Raw genomic sequence first — 22,251 nt, forward strand, 5'->3', positions numbered from 1 at the left:
CGTATTACCATTAACAATACACCGAGCACTTTCCTCCGTGAAACCTTCATGCGAATCGAACGAGTTTGATCTTATTCAGCGGTTCCAGCTGGTGACGCCACTGCGATTTCTACCGACTGTTTCGCGTATGAGTGAAAAGGGTTCGTGTACAATTCAGTGAGAAATGTTTCACAATTCTATGCGAGGAGAACGGTTCTGAAAAATGTATGTTCTAGAATTGTGGGCGGGGGTCACTGGTTATCGTCGGTGGAAATGTTCTATTTCTGATTTTTACGCGGGGGAAACTGTTCGGGGGAAATGTATAGATTATAATTGGACAGCTGATCATTATGCACAATAAAACTGTTCTACCTGTGATTGATGTAATAAAATCACTATTCGACGAAATTGTAGACAGTTTTATGCAGAGGAAGCTGTCCAATGAAATTGCGGATTCAGTGATTCACAGCGGAGACTACAATTCAATGGAATTGTATCGTAGATTCTGTAATTCACCGCAGAGACAACAATTTAATGAAATTGTAGCTTCAATAATTCACTACGGGGGCAAGTGTTCAATGAAACTGTACTTTCAATATTTTACTGTAGCGACGACTGTTCAATGAAATTGCAGTTGCAATGATTTTCGGTACTTTACCGCAGAGACAACACTTTAATTGTAGTTCCAATAATTTACTGCGGGGCAAATGTTCAGTGAAATCGTAGTTGCAATAATTTACTGCAGAATATTAAAGTGAACATTAACTGCATATTAAAATGCAGAATAAAATAAATGTTTTATTCGGTGCACCGAGTTTTTGCATTTTATTTGAGAATTTTCGGAAACGAAATAGGTGCGATGGATCGTGGGACTCGGATGATTCTACGCTCGGTCCGCGAAATGACGTTTCAGCTGAAATCTCGTACGGAAAATACATCGTTCGATCGTCCATCTTCGCATTAAAATTTTCACGACTACGAAGCGGCTTTTTTCAGCCACGGCAGTAAAACTAGCCAGAGTTCTTCATCCAGTTTCATTGCAACCCTAAATCACCCAAGCGACGAAAATATATGGTTTCGTCGGACAGGCAACGTTCGCATCCGCGAACAATAAATTCAGACGAGCAGCTCGGCTGTGCCCGTCGATCGAACCTCTATGATTTACTCCTCTGCAAAATATTGTCTCGCCTAACTGCATCAAGACGCTCTTAAGTATGATAAAATTCTCCAGCCTTTGTTCGGTAATCGACGTCCGATCGGCTCTGCAGATTGCCTTGGAAATTCCGTCGACCGATGCAATCAAGTGCAGATATCGGCTGAATGCACTCTGATGCAATATTTCGTTTAAAGATTTTCCGAGAGATAAAAACCGTCTCTAACGTATTCATCTAATAATAATTAAACTGCGGATTTTCTGCATTTACGAGAGAAGTGAGTGAGAAAAATTTCAATTTTTTTGAAATTCATCGGTCACGAAGGCATCACGAAAAATTCTATTTAACAAGCTGTATATTTAATAAACAACGCGGAAGATTGGCTTAAAAATGCCGGAGAACTTTGTTTGAAAATTGTTCTGTGTGCATAGACAGGAGGCGATTATGCAGATTTAAGGCTTTATACATAAATGCAGGGAGCTTGCAGCAAAATAGGGTTTTATTTGTTTTAGTGCTCCGGTAAGCGTAACATCTGACCGAGGTTTACGATCCTTCTTTCGTTGTTTCTCGAAGGAATTTTATAAGCCTGCAGAAAAAGCTAAATTGAATTTTAATTTAAATATACGTGTCTATTCTAGTTAGAAGAAGTTACGATTGTTCGCTGTTAAAACGCACGACGCAACGCATTGAACCGGCACGGAAGCCCAGATCTCACGAAGCCCTTGATGAAATGAAGCATCTTGGAAGTTCTCGCTGGAGCTCGGGCATTAAACATCAGTGTCCTGGTAGCCAGGAACTTGGTATCTGATTAGAAAACCTTTTTCCCGAACATAGATCCTGGATCAGATCGTCCCACACGAATGGAAACCCGTCCCCACGCGACCACCAACTTCTACGTGGCCGTCCGTCTCGATTTAGCGGTCGGGAAACTCGACTTTTCATGCGGCGGCGGCTGCGTTCTGCTTGAAAGTCGTAAAAGCTGCGCAATCCCCCGGGGACCGTATTTTATTTTCATTTTCGAAACTGGTTTAACCAACCATTTGCACGACTATGTCAAACGACCTCGCGACCGAGACGCTCCGCGCGCGCGTGTGTATTTTAAACAGGCCAGCACTCTTCAGAAACCAAGTTTGATCACTTTACGAGGATCAGTCTTTAGTTTGAAATATATATGAATGTATCTATTGGGTTGGCAAGAAAGTAATTTCGTTATTTTGAAGTGAAATAGAGCCCAATTTTTCCTTCAAGTAATGAACATTAATGAATAAGATATTTCTCCTTTTGTTCGATGTTATTTTACAAAAAAGGATAAATAAGAAAATATTTTATTGATTAAAGTTCATCGGAATTACTTTCTTGCCAACGCAATATTTAATGTTTCATGAAATCGTAATTTGTCGAAGAATACGATTGGAGTGGTGTTCTTTTATAATTGAAAGAGACAGCTTAGTGAAATAGGTAACTTTTCAAAGTAAACTTTATTGCAAATGGAAACGGCCAGTAGAAACTATAGTATATAAAAAAAAAGTTTTTAAACACCACGCTTATATTAAAACGCACTAAAAAGGAGAAAATAATCTTTTCCTGGTTCTCCATAAAATACCGAATCCAGTTAAATGATTAATAATATTTTTCCCCAAAATTTTAAGCAATTAGTTCAAAGTTTCTGCTGTTATAAAATTACTTTCGGAATAGATATAAAAATTTAATTTAAAAAAGCGTGGAGCGCTAAACTATATTGACGTAATCTTCGTGGGCGTTCCACGCTTTTATTTTTATAGTCACCAATGTCATGATTTCATTTTAAATTTATATTAAATTTTTCTATCTATCGCGACACTAATTTTATAACAGAAGAAATTTTGAACCAATTGCTTAAAATTCTGGGGAAAAATATTATTAATCATTTAATTTGATTCGGTATTTTATGGAGAACCAGGAAAAAAATGATTTTCTCCTTTTTAGTGCATTTTAATGTAAGCGTGGTTTTTATCTCAACATAATTGAATGCAATATTATCGTATTTTTAAAAATAAAAACCCCGATCGTCCTCCTTCGTTACCGTTTTTATTCGAGAATACGGTCAGTCATCACGGTCCCGTTTATTTATCCCGAGGACATCTCGCGCCTTGTTAGCAGCATCTGCTGTTTGTTTCCTTTACGAGGAGCACCGCTAACGACCGGGACCGCGACTACAACGTCGGGCTGCTTGCTTTCCGTCCGTCGAAGAAGAAAAGTCGCCCTGGGAACAACAGCTGCGAACCCCACGATCGAAACCGTCATCGAGGGTCGCTCACGCCGAAACCTTTTCTCCAACCCTCCTACAATCTAATGTATATGTGCTACTAGAAGTATTTGATGTCGCCAAAGTTCCACTTGAATTGCACGATTTTTATTGATTTTTGTCTTCGAGCTGCGAACCTTGCAATTAGGCAGCAGCATTTTGCAGCAAAGATGGAACAAAATGAAGTAAAAGCTGCGTTAAATTTTTACGAAATACAGAGATTTGTATGGTTATTAATTGTGTATGGTCTAATCTAGAGTGATTGGAGTCCAATTAGTTCACCCTGTTACGACTCAATCTCAAATAAAAGCTGTGTCAAGTTTTTTTTCAAATAAAAAGATCCACTCTCCGCCGATTAGACCCACATACAGAAGTGGATGGATTTGTTTGTTCGATTTCTGAAGCTTTCAATATAAGATAACACAATTTTATTTGTTTTTTAATTGATTTTCAGAGACCGGTATTCAATTAGATGATCCTTTTAGTTCCAATTTCCGATAAAAGCTCCACGAGATTTTTAAAATAAGAGTTTCTACCGTGGTAGAAATGGAATGAAAATCGTATTAAATTTTAGTTCCGAACAATACATGTATCGTCACGTTTTCACAGGTGCCGTAAATGTCGATATAATCTCATAGTTTTGATTAAAACACAATCGTGTGTAATATTTTCTATTTTTTGCAGGTTACTTTTTTTTTATTTGATTTCTACAAATTGGTAGTATTATTTTCAATCATCGATGACTCGTGATTTTGTTTGCCTTGAAAATTGCTTTTTTTAATTTCCTTTTTTAAATTGTTGTCTTTTTATCTTGAAAATGTGATCGCTCGTTAATTCCGGGAAAATTAAAAAAAAAAACAGGGTCAAAGAGGTCGGAAAAAAGAGATTTAGAGCTTCGTCGACAGATTTATTACCTCGGAAGGAAAGTTTGTTGTGGAGTAGCGAAAATTTCGCGTGAAAAGTGTGGTCAGTAACGCGAGATCAGAGTACCGCATGAAATGTTTATTGCCCTTTAAAAACATACCGGTCTACGGGAACCATAGCTTTGGACTAGCAAATTGTGGTCTTACGTAAGAAAATGAAGCACCTCCTCGCTACTGCGAGCGGGCAGATAAGGCTGGGAGAGAACTGGAAAGAAAGTTACCAGATTGCCGACATTTTTCATCGGTTACGTCTTCCATATCGACCAGTTTCAGTGGAATATGTCAGTTCCCCAGCAAGACAGGTTGGCCCAGTGGTTAGCACCTACTGGGTGTCCCTTCTGAAAAAGAATCTTCAACCCTTTTCACTCGCAAATATTTTAACTCGAAAATCGAACATTTCTGCCGAACTAGAATATTTCCATTCCCCGTGATTTTTTAAATGTTAAATAATTGATTAGTAGACTGCGGATCTTTATGCAAAATAAAAATTGTCTGTATCGATTGTAAGAAATGAAACTAATTTTAATAGAGGAGAAATCACATATTGACATCTTCAATTTTTAACAATTTTTCAACTATTTTGAATTTCATATTCTCAATAGTGTTCTTAATAATGTAAACAATATATTTAAACAATGTAGTTAATGTAAAAGAAGTTGAACGGACTCGAACTTCGGACCGACCTGTACCGATCAGATCGTCTAACGAGCATCCTCGATCGCCGCAACCATAGTCGGTAGCCGTCATTAATTTGATTAGCAACGTCGCCGTTGTATTTTAATGAGTCCTTGCGACAGCAATTACCGGTCGTTCCGTTATTTACATTCCATTTTCCATCGGCGATCGTCACGCAGGGGCAACAACAATAGTTACCAGCTCATAATAGGGGCTTTCCTCTTTGGTCCCGGTTTTCGACAAACATTTCGACGACGTGTCCCGCCGCCGGTTCGCAAACAAACCTTCCGACTGGCTCTGAACGCGAGAAAAGAAAACGTGGCTACTCCGCCGCTCTGTTTGCACCGCAAACAACTCCTTGCACTTTGCCGTCGACGATTTAACTTCAACTCTTCGTTGCCGTCGTCTTGATAGATCGCCGTTCCGTTTCCTAATGCCTCGGCATTATACTCCTGTCCTTTTAGACCGAATTAATCGGCCTGGATACAGGTAACGCGGCCGCAATAACGCTAACGAGCAGAGTGATCGACGTGCTACTGAGAAAATATTTGCATAATAATAAATCGACTTGCGTGTAGTAATAGTTCAATGCGAGACGCTCATTTGCCTCGCCGATGCCTATGGAAGTCGCACAGAATCCAGAATAGATCAAAGTTTATCGTAGCAATAATTTTTCTGACATTTTCACTTCTTGTAGATCTTAATGAAACTTGGTTTACTCAGAGTTGTTCCAATTTAAACATATTATCATTGAATTACATTGTCTTTTATGTACACAAAATTTCAATTACATTGTAATTGAATCGAATAAGAGGCCAGAATTACAAATTACATCGTAATTTAATTGAATGAAACAACTGAATTTCGAATTACGAATTAATTGAAGAATGTAATTGAATTACTTTGTAATTATAATTCGTAATTATAATTTGACGCTACGAATGCGACGGTTTCGGTGACGAGAGACCAGTGTCTGACCAAACGAAGCCTATTCCACTTGCGCACGTAGCAGACCCAGGTCTCTTGCAAATTTTGAATCAACACAAACAATTTGAATAATAGATCCTCGTTTTGCGACCTCCCTTTCTATTCCAGCGTTCTCGCCATTCTCTACAATATCAATATTAATATTAAAGATACTGTGGTATTACATTGGATTCCCAGCTAACCGAAGACGCGAGAGCTACATTCGCTTTACGAAACCGCTATTAATCCAGCTTAAAGTCAACGACGCAACTTCTAATTCCGAGCTTAGGTTCAATGACGCAAGTTCTGATTCCCTGCTTAGCCAATGGCCATGCAGATTCCCATTTTTTGGAGCTGGGACATTCGCGTCTACGTCTACTTTCCTCTGGCCACGCCTACGTTCCACTGACCAAATTGTGTTTCACAGAAATCAGCATCGAAGAAACATTTTCTCGCTAGATGTGGAATCTGTCTGCTGAAGAAAAAAAAGGAATTACTTAACCATTCTGGGACAACATTATTATAAGAATATTTTACTACGTTTTTATTAGCTTGCTTTCTTGTCTGTCTGTTCGGTACAAATTTTGCAATTGATTTCAAACTAACTTCCCGATGAGCTAGAGACTTGAAATTTTAATCGTAGCTCAGAACTGAATGACAATGCAATATTTAACAAAAAATTTTAACAAAGCCTATGCATTTAGGAGATATAAACTATTAAATTTAACCGTTACACCTCCCAACACGACGCTCAATGGTACCTGATCGCGCTCAGCGATCCCCATTCCGCGCGACAGCGCTCCCTACTCCACTACGCGTTCCCACTCTAACCATCCCCACTCCACTTATCCGTTTCGCACCGAAGGAGCTGGAAGGAGCTCAGTGTGCGTTCGATCTCCGTGCGATGTTTACAAAGCTACTACGTATTATTATATAATACTATAATGTTTGTTTACTACGCGAAAGAATCGTAACACCGAGATTCTCCGTCCGAACTTTTATTTTTGATATTTTACCACGGCATTTGTTTTCGATGGACGCGGTCGCAATACTGTCTGAAATTTACTACATGTCTGTTATAATTTTATCAAAATGTTCAAAATCGATTGGAAAAATAAATAAAAATAATTTTTTTAAAAATATCACGTTTTTAAAACGGACTAAAAAGTATAAAATAATTTTTCCTAGCCCCATACAGATTCCTAACCCGGTTCAGATAGTCCTGAAAATTTGTGATTATGAATTTTTAATAGCTATGAAAATACTTGTAAGATTTAAAACGAAAAACGTGGGGCGCATGCAATAGATAATTGATACATGAATAGTTCACCTAAATCACTAACAATTTTATTGCATTGCAAATGATATGAACCGTTGTGCGAGTTTTCTCAACGGCAGCTGTTCTCTACACTCCTTACTATGTATTATCTTGCGCCCCGCGTTTTTCGTTTTAAATCTCACAAGGATTTTCACAGCTATTCAAAATTCACAATCACAAATTTTCAGGACTATCTGTACCGGATTAGAAATCTGTATGGAGCTAGGAAAAATTATTTTATACTTTTTAGTCCGTTTTAAAAACATGGTATTTAAAAAAATTTGTTTTTAAAATTGATTGTATTACGGTCAAACTAGTAGACACGATACAATTTCGTGCTTTGTCATTTATTTTCTAGAATTTAAAGATACTTATGGAAAATATCAAAGAGTCTGAATCGCCAACAAGATTGCAGCAACATCCCTAATACAATCTCTTCCGTAGACAAAGGATTAATTAACGGTAAATTACGTTGAGATTGCCCTAGAATGATAACTTGATTAATAGATAATAGGTAAAACCGTTCTGTGAAAAGGCAAAATACGGTTCGCTTCATCGGCCAAAGGGTCCACGGAGTTAAGAATAAAGAGAACACCGGGAATCCTTGCAGGATCGAAGCAGATTTCATTCGTGGGGGAGCGTACGTCTACGTCACAGCACCCTGAACGAGTCAACCCCTCCGCGCATCGATCGTAAATTTCCTTTAACTTTTACCAACGAAGCCGCACACGCCCGTATCTGTGCCTTGGCGGAAGGATTGAAATTCCGGAAGGGTATCTCTCCTCGTCATAGATACCCGGATGCTTCGACATGGGGTGGGATGAAAAATTAGATGGATCCCCGCGGAATACCCCCTGAGAAACCTGCGGATCGGTTACCGTGTTTCCTTTCTTTACGAGATTCTTTTCCACGGAATCTCGATATTGTTAGCCCCTAACTCTGATGGAAAATTCGTTGCACATTTTTGTCCACGCTGGAGCCACATAGTCTTCACAACACAATGTAGGTTTACGAAGCGTTAAAAGCGGCTATTTTACATTACGTCATAAAAATAACAGAAATGTATTTAATCAAATTTTAAAAAAAATATTATTTGTGCTCCAAGTACCCGTAAACGCGTCCGCAAAATCTTGACGCAACAAGTTTGACAGTTCTCCTGAAAAAATTCGGAGAAATTGACGGTTCTAGAGCGTCCGACGTTAAAGATTTAGGGTTCGGCGAGCGTCCCAGAAAAAAACAGGCCGCGATCACTGGGCAACGTGATCAATGGATCATCCTGTTTCTTCTTCATACTATACACTCGTAATATTTCGTGCTACATCAGTCAGCCTATTAATTTTTTCCACGTTTATGCGCTTTCCGGGCCAGCGGTTGTTCGTTGCTTTAGAACGGGTGATTTCACTCGTTGCGATTCAGTGAACACACGATTACGCAATTATTTATTTTATGTACCAGGATAAACTTTAGCCGACATTAACATGTTTTTTGACGTAGCAAATGTTTTCCCAGAAGATCTGAAACACTTTATTCGTTTTTTTTTTTACGATTGATAAGGGAGCAGTCCAGCCGAATCTAGGGTAGACAAAAATCTTCCAGCTCGCAGCACTGGCGTTTTACAACCGGCAAAATGGACGATGTCACCCGGCTGATCTCTCGGTTGTTTATCTAGTCACGTATATGCTGAAGCGTCGCGACAACGAGCAATTTTTAGAGGATATTGTTACCGGGCATATGCAAAAATAGCCAGCTCGACAGCATCGCTTCTCCCCGGCTGTATTCTGGAAAAATAACACGTGTCAATCGTTTGGAAACACTGATTTTGTCCGGCTACACACGTTCGCTCGTCGATAAACGACGGCGGAATTTTTTCTGATTGGCAGAGAACAGTAATCATGATCTGTGCGAAAATTCATGGAAAATGAAACACGAAATTTTATCGAGTGTCGTCCAGTAATGAGCTTCTCTTTCAACTGGAGTCTTCTGAATTCATCTTGGAAATTGTAATTTGTATAAAAATCCACCACTTTACTAATTAACATTCTTTGTACGAGCACGTTGTTGTACGTAGTTCTAGTTTAATCAGACTGAAATTCGTAAAATCCGAGAGAGGACTCCATTAGAAACCACGGATGATACTTTTATGGTATTTGTACCATAATTTAATATTCCTCACTTCGTACACAAAGAGCGGGCGAGTGTGTACTTCACCATTAATCCCGACAAACAGCCCGTCACTCTTCTCTAATTAATTTCACATAATTACACGTTTCGTTGTCCCAGCCGCAACCTCAAAAACATTTGATGTTCTTTTTTCGTAACTCTATAGTTGAATTATACGCGGTAACATCGTGTACTGTTTATTCATTTTGGGAAACACGTTTACACATTATGTCTCATATTTCTTACAACTTCTGCCGGAACGTATTTGATCTTTCGGTTTCAGTCTTCGGAGAAGAAAAGGAAACAAACTGTAACCACGGTACATATATTATTTATCACGGTTGCTCCAGCGTTCCCGTGCAGTCATAACATTATGTACCTCGCGAACAAGCTGCTGAATCTGTCATTTAAATCGCCAGTTTCATTTACTTTCAATTAACACAGCAGTCTTGATAGCAATTTAAATATATCCATAAAATTAAATGAATTTGTTAATCAAATATTTAATGCCGTTTCGAACCAATTAACTCAACGGCGGTGCAATTTACGCTTCGCACAAAAGTACGCAAAGATCTTTTCAGTCGACGATTGATATGTCAGTAGCCAATTTCATTAAATTCCTGTTGAAAATAAACATTTATTATATGTGTCGGAAGTCGGACTTATTTTAACTGGAATGGAAAATTAAGCATCTCGTCCGACCTAGAATAATTCCGACTCTATATCATTTCCTTCATTTCATAAAATACTTAGTAAATGTTTAGCAATTGATATATTAATATTTTGTAAGTGAGTTCCTTCTTCCAGGTGTCAAGAATTGCTTGAATAAAATAGTAAATAAGAGAATGAAGCCTCGGGCACTTGGCAGATTCAATTATCAATTGAAATATTGAAAACTCCCAACGAAATGGTTATTAATTTCTGTAAAACGGCTCGGCAATCTTTCGCGTTTTACAATTGACCGGTCAGATTAAACGAGAATTAGGATGATCAGCGACAACAGAGACGATCACGGTTCCCCGATAAATAATGCATTTTCAATTTCGCAAAGCTCTCCGCTCGGAAACGCTTGTCGATACGCGTTGCGAGCGTACGCGTCGCATTATCGTTGCACCGACAAACGATAAATGCATAACGTGTTATTCGATTTTTTTTATCGATACCATCCTCGTCACGTTCATCCTGGAAAAAGAGACAAGTTCCATGCGCAAGCTAGTATCGTCAACACCACTGGTATCGTGCGATATTACAAATCGTTGTAATTACATTCCTGAATAGAGAGATGTGTAATGGCATTCCTGTCAGACGCGTGCGCGCGCGCGGAATGCGAAACTGCGTTCGCCTAACTCTCGAATAATCGAGAAATGAAAATTCACCTCTACCTACGGGGGTAGAGCCTTCCTTCAAACGAGTTCAGTCTCGCTTTGAAATTTTCGAATATTAGGTTCGCCCGCGACAGCCCTTTCATCTCGCGCGACTATTATTCTTTTGAGAACGGGGGAATCGTGCTCGCAATCGCGAACAATGGTCCCGTTTTTGCGAAACAGAGTTTGCGCTAAATGTATCGCAAGAAGATACGATGGATAAAATACGTGATACGTCATCCTACTCCGCGATATTCATAAAGAAATATTTTCAGTTCGGCTTAACGTCCGTTCCAAAATGTCCGAGTCATCAAATAATTTCCTGGATAGGGCCGAGGCTCGAAAAAAATACACGAGCCCGAATTTCCGGGAACCCGCCCACTCCTAATAATTCCCATTTGCTGGGGCTGACGGGATTCGGTCGTTCTGTAATTAGCGTTCAATTGCTGGAGCAAGTTTCCCGAGCGAGTGGAGGTATTCCGTCGCAAACTGGTCGGAAGGGTACGCGACTTATCGAGGCTGACGAACTATCGATTCCCGAAAACTTGGCCAATTCAAGTCCTCCGTTGTACACAGAAACTTCCGTGTGTAGTTCCCCTAGTTAGACGCGGTCACAATGGGCTAATTCATCTCGCCCTTCAACTGGATGTCGAAGACAACGGATCTCTTTAGTTCCGGAGAACGCCGTAGCAATGGCGAAGGGATGGTAGTTGCAAATCAGACTTCCATTGGCGACCGTCGCTGTTTTCATTGATAATACCGCTATATTGCTTCCTAGAAGGGGTGAGCCTGTCCAAACCTTCCCCTTCCTTTATTGAAGGCCATGAATGAAGTCCCTTGAACCCTTCCCTCGCCACATATGTGGCAAGTCCTCTGTGGCAGAAGTCCTACTAATGGGCTTAGTCACATGCTGCAACATTAGAAAATCTGTCTCTTGTACTTGTTTCACTACGTACTTTTTAAGTGCGATTTCTGCTTTTGGCTTATGGCTGCTGGTATGCGAACTTCGCTAATCTAAGCAGCTTTCAACGCCAAAGGAAACAAACCCGAGCGTTCCAGGATAAACATAGAGGATATTGCTTATTGCGCAACGCGATAACTATATCCTCGGAATCGATAACTCTGGCTGCTTACGCAAAACGATCCTAGAACTTTAATCGTATCCTGCCGCGTGGCACAGTGACTGTTGGGTCTGTATTAGGTTCGTTCTGTTCTGTCAGGCACGAGCCTGTACTTTCGATCGACACCGCAAGATCTAAGTTTAATTACCGAGATCGGAGTCGCAGTGATTACATAACTCTTTTTGGATCCTTTGACTCGTAATCAAATTTGATACACCTATCCTCGATCAGTCTGATCGACTGATAATTTCTCTGGTACAGAGTTAATTTCTATGGCATAATTTTCAACGGAATCTTTTCCAAGCGTCTTCACGATTGTCGTCACACCGAGTGAAAGCTACTCGGAGGAATCTGCATAAAGAGGGCTTACAAGGATTTACGTTCCCACCGAACTAACCTAAATAGATAATGGACGAACCAAGCGGGCTCTATCGCCGGTTCTTGCTTTACAGTGTCCCTGCAAACCCCCGCCGCGCGTCCGATACCAAGCAGAATCTCATGAAAATTATGCAATCGGTGTACGCAGAACTCGTTTTCGAACCGCCGCCACTTGTCCCGTTATCAACACACAGCGGCCGTGGCTTTAGTGCTGCGAAAATAGCCTCGATTGATAAATAAATGGCTCGTTTCGACATCAAAGCGGCTTTACGATCCACCGCTTCGGTAAATCGTAATCCCCCTTTATTTTTCCAGGAGGGAGAACCACGTCTATCGAGCACGTTGCCATTCACACCAATTTTTACAGACAGTCCTCGTAACGCACGATAAAAAGAACATTCGTAATACTTGTGGATTTTCAAGATCCATAAAAGCTGTCCCCGATGTCTTTTTAACGAACGTTATCGATATCGATCGTTCCGAAAACAAAACCTACTTTCGCAGAACGTTTCTCTTCGTGGAACGGACTCTAAAGCGCGTCCTAAGCAAGCGTTCGACGAGAATGGTTCCGCGTTCAAAGATTGCGCAACAACTGCGTCAAGAACGACGCTATTCCTCAAGGCGCGTACAACAACAGCCCGAGGAAAGTTGCCTGTTAGCAACACGGGGAATTCGGCGGAACTTCCGTGGCAGTTGGCCCGCATGAACGGAATTCGGCCGCGTTTAATTTACTTTGCGGAAACTCGATAGCGGCCGGAACCGCCGAAAGATATCGGGCATCGATGTGCCCTATACCTGTCGGGCCTTGTTTACCATATTTATGGACGCGGCGGTCGTTGAATATATTAAGATAATCAGAGGACTGGATAGAAAAGTTCCGGGACGGGTTCTTGGTCGTCCGAGGCATGGCTCGCGGCCAAAATGAACTTTCCGTAATTGAACCAGCATTCGCCCGTGGTTTTTCTCTCCGTGAATCCTCTTAGATCCTCTTAGAAACTGCGTAACGAAACGTTGTTGCACCGAATTATACAGCCGTGTGCTCACTGAAAAGAGGATCTCGAAAAGAAGAGTGTTCTTATCGAGCTTTCAACGTGATTACAATCTTGCCGGATAACACGGAACACGCTCGGCTAATTAAGAAAAACGAGACGGCACCGGAGTGGGTAGTTTGATTTCGATTCGTTTTATTTTATCGTTATTTTAAAGCGGTCGAACGTTTTCGGGTCAGTTTTTTCGTGGACCAGCAAACCGACCCCCTACTTCAAACTGTCCGCATTGTTTATTCGACAGGCGGAAAGTGTTTGTCCTCTTTGCTTCTGGTGGAAGTGCCCGTTGAGTAACCCATTTCTCATGGAACTTGGTCGCGGATGCTGTTTCACCGGTATTTCTCGCTCGTCCTACAAATCTAATGGCCATTCTGTGTACCAAATCTGATAGGTGCGCCAGCAAGGGCTCAAATTCTCATAGATGCACCGATGGCTACACTGTCAGATGCTCTAAATCTTGTGGATCGGCAATATCAAGTTTCTAGACCTACTGATTGCACTATCGGGCCCTCTGAAACATTTCTATGTTGCATAAAGATCCGCACTCTGGTCATAAATAATCGTAAAATCAGGTCGTTCGGAAAGTAATTTCGTTCTTCAAGAAATGACATTTATGCATTTATAGGAAAATTGGGTAGATCAACATGTCAATATATGATTTCTCATCTTTTAAAATTATTAAGGGAGAAAATTTTATTTGGTTTCTATTTCTCGCAATCGACGCAGACAATTTTTCTTCGCAGTTTAGTTATTACGTAAGCTTATTTCAGAAATTATTGAGACAAATCGCAAAAGATCATGGAACAAAATGTCATAGAGCTTCTTCGAAATGGTGAAAAATTGGCTTTCATTTTCCCCCGAGAAAACGAAATGACTCTCCGAACGACCTAATCCGTTTTCATCTTCAGCTTCGTTAAAAATTCGACGCGGTCTTCCGGCTTTTCCAAGTCCGAGGATCGCGATCATTCGATTTCCTGTACGTCTTTCTATTTCCAAAGCCGAACACCAAGATAGCATTAGCTCGCAGCAACTCGACTTCACAGATAGCACCTAATTCACGGCGCTAAGCGTTTAATCCGCAACGTTTCCGGTGGTAGACGCCCGCCTTCCATTTCACTTGGCAATTTACGATCTACTGGCCGATTGCAGCTCGTATATATTTCGATCATGTTCATTCGATTTCGCGTATCGACGGTTGCGGTCGAGTGCCACGAAATATCGTCCCGGCAACATCAGCACCGGGTCGATGAGCAAATTTACGGGCAGAAGCAGACTTTAGGTTCGCAACAAACTAACCGCGATACGTTACACGCCTGTCGCGGCGAGCGAATCTTTTCTCGCTTAAAAGCTCGTACACGCGATAAATACTAATCGCCGATGTCCTGTCGAAACGATAGCGACCCTGATCGAGATTTATGGGACCGAGAATTTACCAGGAAACTACGATTAGGTCTCGTCAAGATTTCGTGGACATGTTCATCCGGAAATGCAGTTTCACTCGGAGATCTCAATTTCTTCCTTTCATTCTCCTTTTTAATTATGAACATGATTTTATTCTCCTACAAATTTCAATATAAAGAATTTTAAGAAAAATTTTTTTTATAAAAAATGGGGATTACCTCGATTTTTTGAATGAAAATATGCAGTTTTGCTCATCGGAGATCTCAATTTCTTCCTTTCATTCTCCTTTTTAATTATGAACATGATTTTACTCTGCTACAAATTTTAAGAAAAATTTTTTTTATAAAGAATAGGGATTATCTCGATTTTTTAAATGAAAATATATATTTCTGACTTCATAGTATTATAGCTGGTGTCGAAACGAATTCAACGATCTAGTACATATACTGTAACTAGACTGCTTTATGCAAAGTAAAAAATTTCTACCTGATTCTACAGGATCTTTATACAAAATAAAAAATTTCTACCTGATTCTACAGGATCTTTATGCAAAATAAAAAATTTCTACCTGATTCTACAGGATCTCTATGCAAAATAAAAAATTTCTACCTGATTCTATTGGTTGGAAACAATATAGTAGTAGATTTAAATTCTCCAAATTTTTTACTGTCAAAAACCCATTTTTATAGTAGACGGAGCATTGAAAGTTGGAAAAAAAGAAAGAGATCTACGGGAGGAACCCTCGCTATGGGACCACCATTTGCATGCAAAGCACAAAGCAGAAGTGACATTTCGTCGGGATGGGAGGAGGCTTCGCAGATAATTGTTTTCCATGTCAGCCGGCACAAATACAATTTGTTACAGCCTCCGCGTTCCGGATATTTATGAGCGGCTCGTTTGAAATCCAGTCGCGACGGTGTCGTCTGTCTTCATCGATCATCGAGAAGGATCGAGGAGGATCGAGCTAAACAATCTATTTAGCCTCCTTCGAGCGATTGTCCTCGCAAATTCAAGATTGTAAAGACAATATCAAAAAATTCACGTTCTCCGCTGGTCTCTGTAAAATGGATTATAATATAAAGATATTAAATTAATTAATAAATTCGTATTAATTAATATACTTTGATGTACACGCTTCGATTCTCTGTTTATTTTACAGGCGCGATGTAATAGAAAGTTTTAACGAGTGCCGGCAGCATACAAAACGCGGTTAACTCGCAGTCGCTAGTGGAAAATTATAAAATCGTACCATCGCGACCATAAAATTGCATTCGTTAGAGTGAAATGTCGAACGCAGCTTTATCAGAGTGCTCGTTACTCGATCGAGTAAACAGCATCAAGCTAAAATGCATTTTATGAGATGACCTTTCTTATTCGAATTTAGCACCGTAATCGAGGTGTTTCGGATTTAATTAAATATTGTATCGACGAAGCGCTGGCAAAATATATAATTACTGTGCGTTTTCATCGATCTGTACAATCAAATTTACTTTTTCATTTTTCGAGGAAAAGGAATTTTTGCTGGAAGGAAAGGACACCGTGGGTGGTTCGTGTGTGGGAAGATTAATTAAAAAGTTTTCAGCTTCTCTAGCTAAGAGTGAAAATTTTGTGATTTTAAGAGAAAGTAATATCATTCATTGTACGAAAAAGATTGAAGCGTGAATGAAAAATTCAGTTTACATGGGCGGTTGTAATTCTATAGTAACACGACGGAAATCAGTCAGTCATTGTTGTCAGAGTGGATTGGGAAAGCGAGAGCGAAAAGTATGACCGGAAACGGACATGTTTGCCCCGCGTAAACACGTAAATCTCCTATCAGAGCACGTTACTTGTTCACGTAGACTGTAGACAATGTATCTACGATTCACGCACGCTATTTCCGACTGTCCGCGCAGACAGAGAAGGAAGTTCGAAATAAAATACGACGGGGCAAGTGCACGGAACAGATAAATAATAGACTTAGATAATGATAATAAATGATCACCGTGATACATGGAACCGCGCCGGGAGAATTGATGGGCCTCCGGCGAAATAATCGATGGACCGGATACATCCACTGTGCGAACAAAAATGTTGCTACAGGGAAATGAAGTTTGCAAACGAAAATTAGTTTCGTGCGCGTTCGTGTGAACGGTCGCACTGCGGATTTTTATGCGAAATAAAAATTCTCTGTACTCGTTCCAAACGCCAAGTGTTAAGTAAACATGCATTTCCTGCTCTAAAAATTTTATACATATCTGACAAAAATCGATTGGTTAAATTGCAAAGACGTTTGAACGATATTCTTCTATCAAAAGCAAGAACACGACAGAAATGCTGAGAATCTTGTCTATCTTCGAAGCCGAGGCGAACTTTGACAAACGTTTAAAGTTCGGTTCGAGCACGACGAGACAAGTAGAGAGGCACTCCAGCGACGCCATCGCTCGCGTGCACAAGCCGTGAAGCAGTCTTCCAATTTTCCAGGATTTTTCCGAAAGATCCTAACAATCTCGAACCGAATTGACTGGGCTCGGAAATGGTTTGACAATCGTGTACGAGTCCTCTTTCGATTCGATAGGGTGCAATAACGACTGGTGGAAATCGTTCCGCCAAGGGATCAGAATATTCTCCGAGCCGTGTTCCTGTTGCCTGCAGTTTCGAGCGTTTCATTACGAGGGGGAAACGACGGAGCTAAGTGAATCCCGCCGCGATAGAAGGAATAGGAACGAGGAACCATATTCATTTTATACTTTGGCAGACCCTTCCTCCTTTGTACAGTGTCTTGCAATCGAAAGTTTCCCGCAGAACTGCTTCCTTTATTTTCGCTCGTTTTTGTTCATTCAATTTCTCGAAGCCACTATGAATGTTTTCAAGCTTCTAGAAAGCTTTCGGGCGTACTGGGAATTTTTGAAACCGATCCGATAATGCGTCAAACGAGTCTCGGTTGGATTGCAATTCCGTAGAAAATCGAATGCAGCTCGCTTTTGTGTTGTTTTTTTTTTGTGCAATTCCACTTTGCTTTTTCGGCGCAATATTGCGGAGGCTTTGAACGGACGCTCGTGCTTCTATAATATTCGGAGATTTGATTCCGATCGCGCTCTTAACAGAACAAACAAACGTTTTATTTAGTTTTTCGGGAGTAGGATCCATAAAAATTCGCGCATTTGCATAGACATCGTTGATAGACCTACAGACCGTGCGTTTTTTCCCACGGAAATAGAGAACGCGGCGAAAGAACCACGAAACCTGTAGACGCGGAGAAATATTTAAAAAAGTGACAATCAGTTTTCCAATCACCGGCGACCGGTCGTTTTTTTTTATTTTTGTTCTCTTTGTTCACCTGTCAGAATTTCCTTCGACAATTCGCGGTTTCGCGAAATTTATATACAAATCGAGAACGTCGTCGCTTATTTTCCGCTGTGTACCCCTGTGGTCGGATATTTTCTGGTCCTTTGTGGCGTCACGAACAACGCTGGACCCAGTGGCGGCTCTAATTCTGGCCGTAGGTGGGGAATGTTTTTTACACGTTTGATAGAATTTTGCACCGGAAAATTTTAAGTCTGACGACCGCTGTGTCCTCCGCAGCGGACGCGAAATGGTTTTGCAGCGAAATGCATTCTACTCGGGAGTATTTGCATCTAAGTCCGTGTCCTTGTTGCGAAGACAACGGGATCAAGCTTGCGGCTTCGCTTGGCATTATCTCTCTCCACTCTCTGCACCCTTTGTTATCCAGCTGTGCTTGTTCCCCATACCAGCACGGTTAACCGCATTTACATAACAAAACGTTCTACGTCGTCGCTACTGATTCTTCATTAATCCTTGAATCAGCTTCGGTTGATCGGCTCTTCGGTCTGCACTTTCTTGGATCGTAGGAAAAATCCAGTCCCAGGAACCCTAAAAGCCAACCTAATCCACTCTGCCGTCATCTCAATCCTCCATAGCTGAATCCCGAAAATAAACACCTTGAGATAGCTACTCTCCAGAATGAGAGTCTCACCTATCCACTTGCCTAGCAATGGGACGATCAATCATGCCGTGTGTGTACGATCGGTGTCACGTTCAACAAAGTCCGCCAAACAACGGTGTCAAGATCGCCGTGGTATCAGTCCAGGTTCCTGGATCCTCTAACGCTGGAGAGAGTCGGGCGCAAAGAGGATCCTTGCGGAGTCGCGGCGCCTTTTCCATTGTATTTCCTGCGACGGAGGTTAAAGAGAATTGGATGGAAGCCGGCAGGACAAGAAGGCGTTACGACGGGCGTAGCATTAAATGCTCCAGCCTTCTAAGAGCTACGGTAATTCGTAGCGGGTGGTCGAAGTTCAGCCACTCGTTCCAGCCCCCATCAACCTTGTCCGAGTCGGCAACCACCTTGGCTGGCTCGTGTATGTACCCTTCCTTCTGCACCACCTTGCCCTAGCCTTGCGCCAGAGATTTCTCAAGGACTCCGAAAGGATAAAAGGCTCCGCCGGCCTGGACAACGGTATTCATTTAATTAGGAGTCATCCTTTTCCGTGGGCCACTCGGGTCTTCGAATGATGCTGCCTCTACCGGGTCAGCTGCGACCCCTTTCGTATAGTTCCTCTCATCGGCTTTAAACAATTTGCCTCTACGCTCCCAACAAGACTTCTTTCCCGAAACAAGAACTGGACATATATGTATATCTGGCTCCAGGCAGGCTATATCCGTGGTTGTAAGGAAAAACGCTGCACGTCACAAGAAATTGGAAAGCGCAATGTCCTATGTCAACGAATTAGTAATCAAAACTTTAAACGGCAATATCTCGAAAGTGAAAGTATGCGACATGCGACGTTCTTCTTTACAACCACAGATATTACAGCTACGAAACTCGACGAGATTTTCCGTGGAAAACTAGTCTACCCTACAGCTTCCGCAATGAAGTTCTTATCAATTCTCGTTAACGAGAAGAACGCTATTAGTTCTGTCCTAGAACTTGCAGCCCTCGCGCGATAAGACGCAGCTTAGGAGAATCCCCGTATTTTTCGCTATCACTATCCTCATCACTGTTTGACAGTCAGGTTGTTTGTCGGGGAGATCCTCCGTTGGTTTTATCAGGCTAGTTGGCGACGATGCGCAGGAATGGGACATAAATAAATTAGAACACCCTGTTTTTCTGGTTCCCCTCTCCTTGTATCGTTTCATGTACAGCACAAGAAAAGTTGAGGATCTAGAGAATATTTGTACCAGATCGTACCAGATCGATTCTAATCAGGCATTTAATGAACGTATACATTATACAGAACATTCGGAAGTTCGGCAATGCTTTTCCACGAGAATTTCACTGATACGAAGCTAATTCCTCAAGTTCCCGGCAGTATGAAATGAACTGTCGGGCCAACGGTATCGCGTGTTTCCAAACTTTCCAGCGAAATGCAGAGAGCGCGCGAGATTTCGGTAACCGCGTAACGATAAATTATGCACCCTACCGGGTACAAGTTTGGCGCCCCATCGATTTCCACGGAAATTTTCCTGATTTTAACTTGGCTCTCCAGTTTCCATCGTAATTAAATAGTAGCGACACATTCCCAGCGAATCCGCTCGACTAGAAAATAGCACTCTCGAACAAAAACCTCCGCTATAACTCGCCAGCTTTGACTGTGCCAAATTCGCCGAATGTAGAAACATTGAAACAACCCGGTCAATTATTTTTATAACGTAACAAGTATTTTACATTACTGATATAGTGGTGCCTCAGAGTCGCCACTCGAGTAATAAGGGTTAAACATAAAGTCACAATTGATTAATGGTGAGAGCAGCGAATTAACAAACCCAGTGTTTCCGTTGAAGATTACAATTTGCCTGAATGTTTCGGCAAATTGTACGAACCATAACTCAGATCGCTGAATCAGGTTCATTGAGCCCGAAGGAACGCAATATTGCACTAGGTACACTATTTCATATCAACGGAGGGGGGAAGACTCTCTTTACCATCCAATATTGTGCGATATTCAGTGAACACACTGCCACGATAACGGTTAGAGTCGAGTTGAAGTATGATTTCCGGTTCAAGGGGCTCCCATAAAAAATTCCGCGCGACCCGTGTTTCATTGATAAAGCCGGCAGGAGGTCGGGGGATAATACATATATATGTATACGGAATCGCGAGAACTGGCGCGGCTGATAGTCGATCGCGAACATAATCTTCCGGATGGGTGAGCAGCCGGATGCATAATTCCTTCAGGCGTTCCACGGGAAATCCTTTTCAATATACGTTTATAGAAGCAATATTTGTTTCAGTTTATCGATTCGTTTTTTACCTTAGCAGACCATCGAGTATATTAGAGCAACGTCGAGCGATTGGAATCATCTATACCGAAGATGGCCCGCAACACTAATCGAACAGGATCCATTTGTCTCTCAACGGCCATCGTTCCAATAAAAGTTTCCCTTTTTTGGAAGTGCACATCATTCGTGGAAACTCGACCAGTAGTTCCGGATTATCGTTATCGCCAGCTTCCTTTACGACGCAGCTTTTACTGTCGCACTGATTTGTTTCTTCGGGAAAGTGGTGTTTCTGAAAGGTCGCCTCTCCCCCTTTTATATTGCCTCGCGTCACTCGAGCACACCCACAACCTTTTACATAATTTTACTATATCGACAATCCCGCCGTGTGAAGAACGAGGGGTCGATCTCGCGCGATTTCATCCCCCTACTCACATTTTCCGGCTTTGGGATTCTTCCTCGGCTGTTCCCTCTCATCTCGACACACGAGATTCTCCTCCTCTACAAGAAAGCACGGCGTGATTCAGAATTTTAGAGCGAAGCCTCTCATTTCTTCCGGGGATGCAAATTCGAAATTTTTCAAAAAGCTGATGCCAAATATTTCTGCAGATCTTGAACAGTTCGACCGATGCGCATATCAAGTAAACTGAACTCGAACAGAGTTCGCAAGCATGCCAATAGGTCATTCCCACCTCGCGAAAATTTTCTGCCAGCGTCCTCGCTCGAGCGGAAGTCGTCCAACCCCGAAGGGACGTTTCCTGTTGCGCGGGTCCCGCGGAAACTATGCTGGACGCATTATTGTTATTGCTGCGTTCCCTCGAGAGTGGCTCCAACGAAACAGAAAAGGGGAGACCGAGATATAGTAGTGAAATAATGAACGAAAGAAACGATATACTAGCCCGGCTAGAAAGAGTCGGCTGGTGGACGAGGTTTCTGGCAGCCACGTAAAACAATTCTGTCGACTTGTCGAAAACCCAAACCACGTTTCAAGGAAAGGAGAGAAACGGCATTCTTTTTGGTTGATCGCGCGACACGTGGTCCGCCAAGGACTAGTTAAGTAGCCGTCGCGCACTGAATGCCTAATCCAAATCCTATCAACGATTGCAGCGAATTAACCATGCTCGGTGGAGTGCCTTCGCGTTTCAACGGATCTCACCGTACACGTATACCGGGTGCGCGATCATTATTTCATCTATTAACAGAGGCAAACTAATACTCTATTAAAAAAAGCTACTTTTCAATGGCACAATGGCGCAGTTAAAATTC

The 22,251-nt window shown here is 41.5% G+C and overlaps 1 protein-coding gene across 9 annotated transcripts in view; it reads left to right on the plus strand.

The window, feature by feature from the left end:
• Ethr (ecdysis triggering hormone receptor) overlaps positions 1-22,251 on the plus strand; it is a 51,520-nt gene that overhangs the window by 12,000 nt on the left and 17,269 nt on the right. The gene's annotated exons all lie outside the window — the stretch shown is intronic.

The sequence above is a fragment of the Lasioglossum baleicum genome, chromosome 9, assembly GCF_051020765.1.
Source record: "Lasioglossum baleicum chromosome 9, iyLasBale1, whole genome shotgun sequence".
NCBI lineage: Eukaryota > Metazoa > Arthropoda > Insecta > Hymenoptera > Halictidae > Lasioglossum > Lasioglossum baleicum.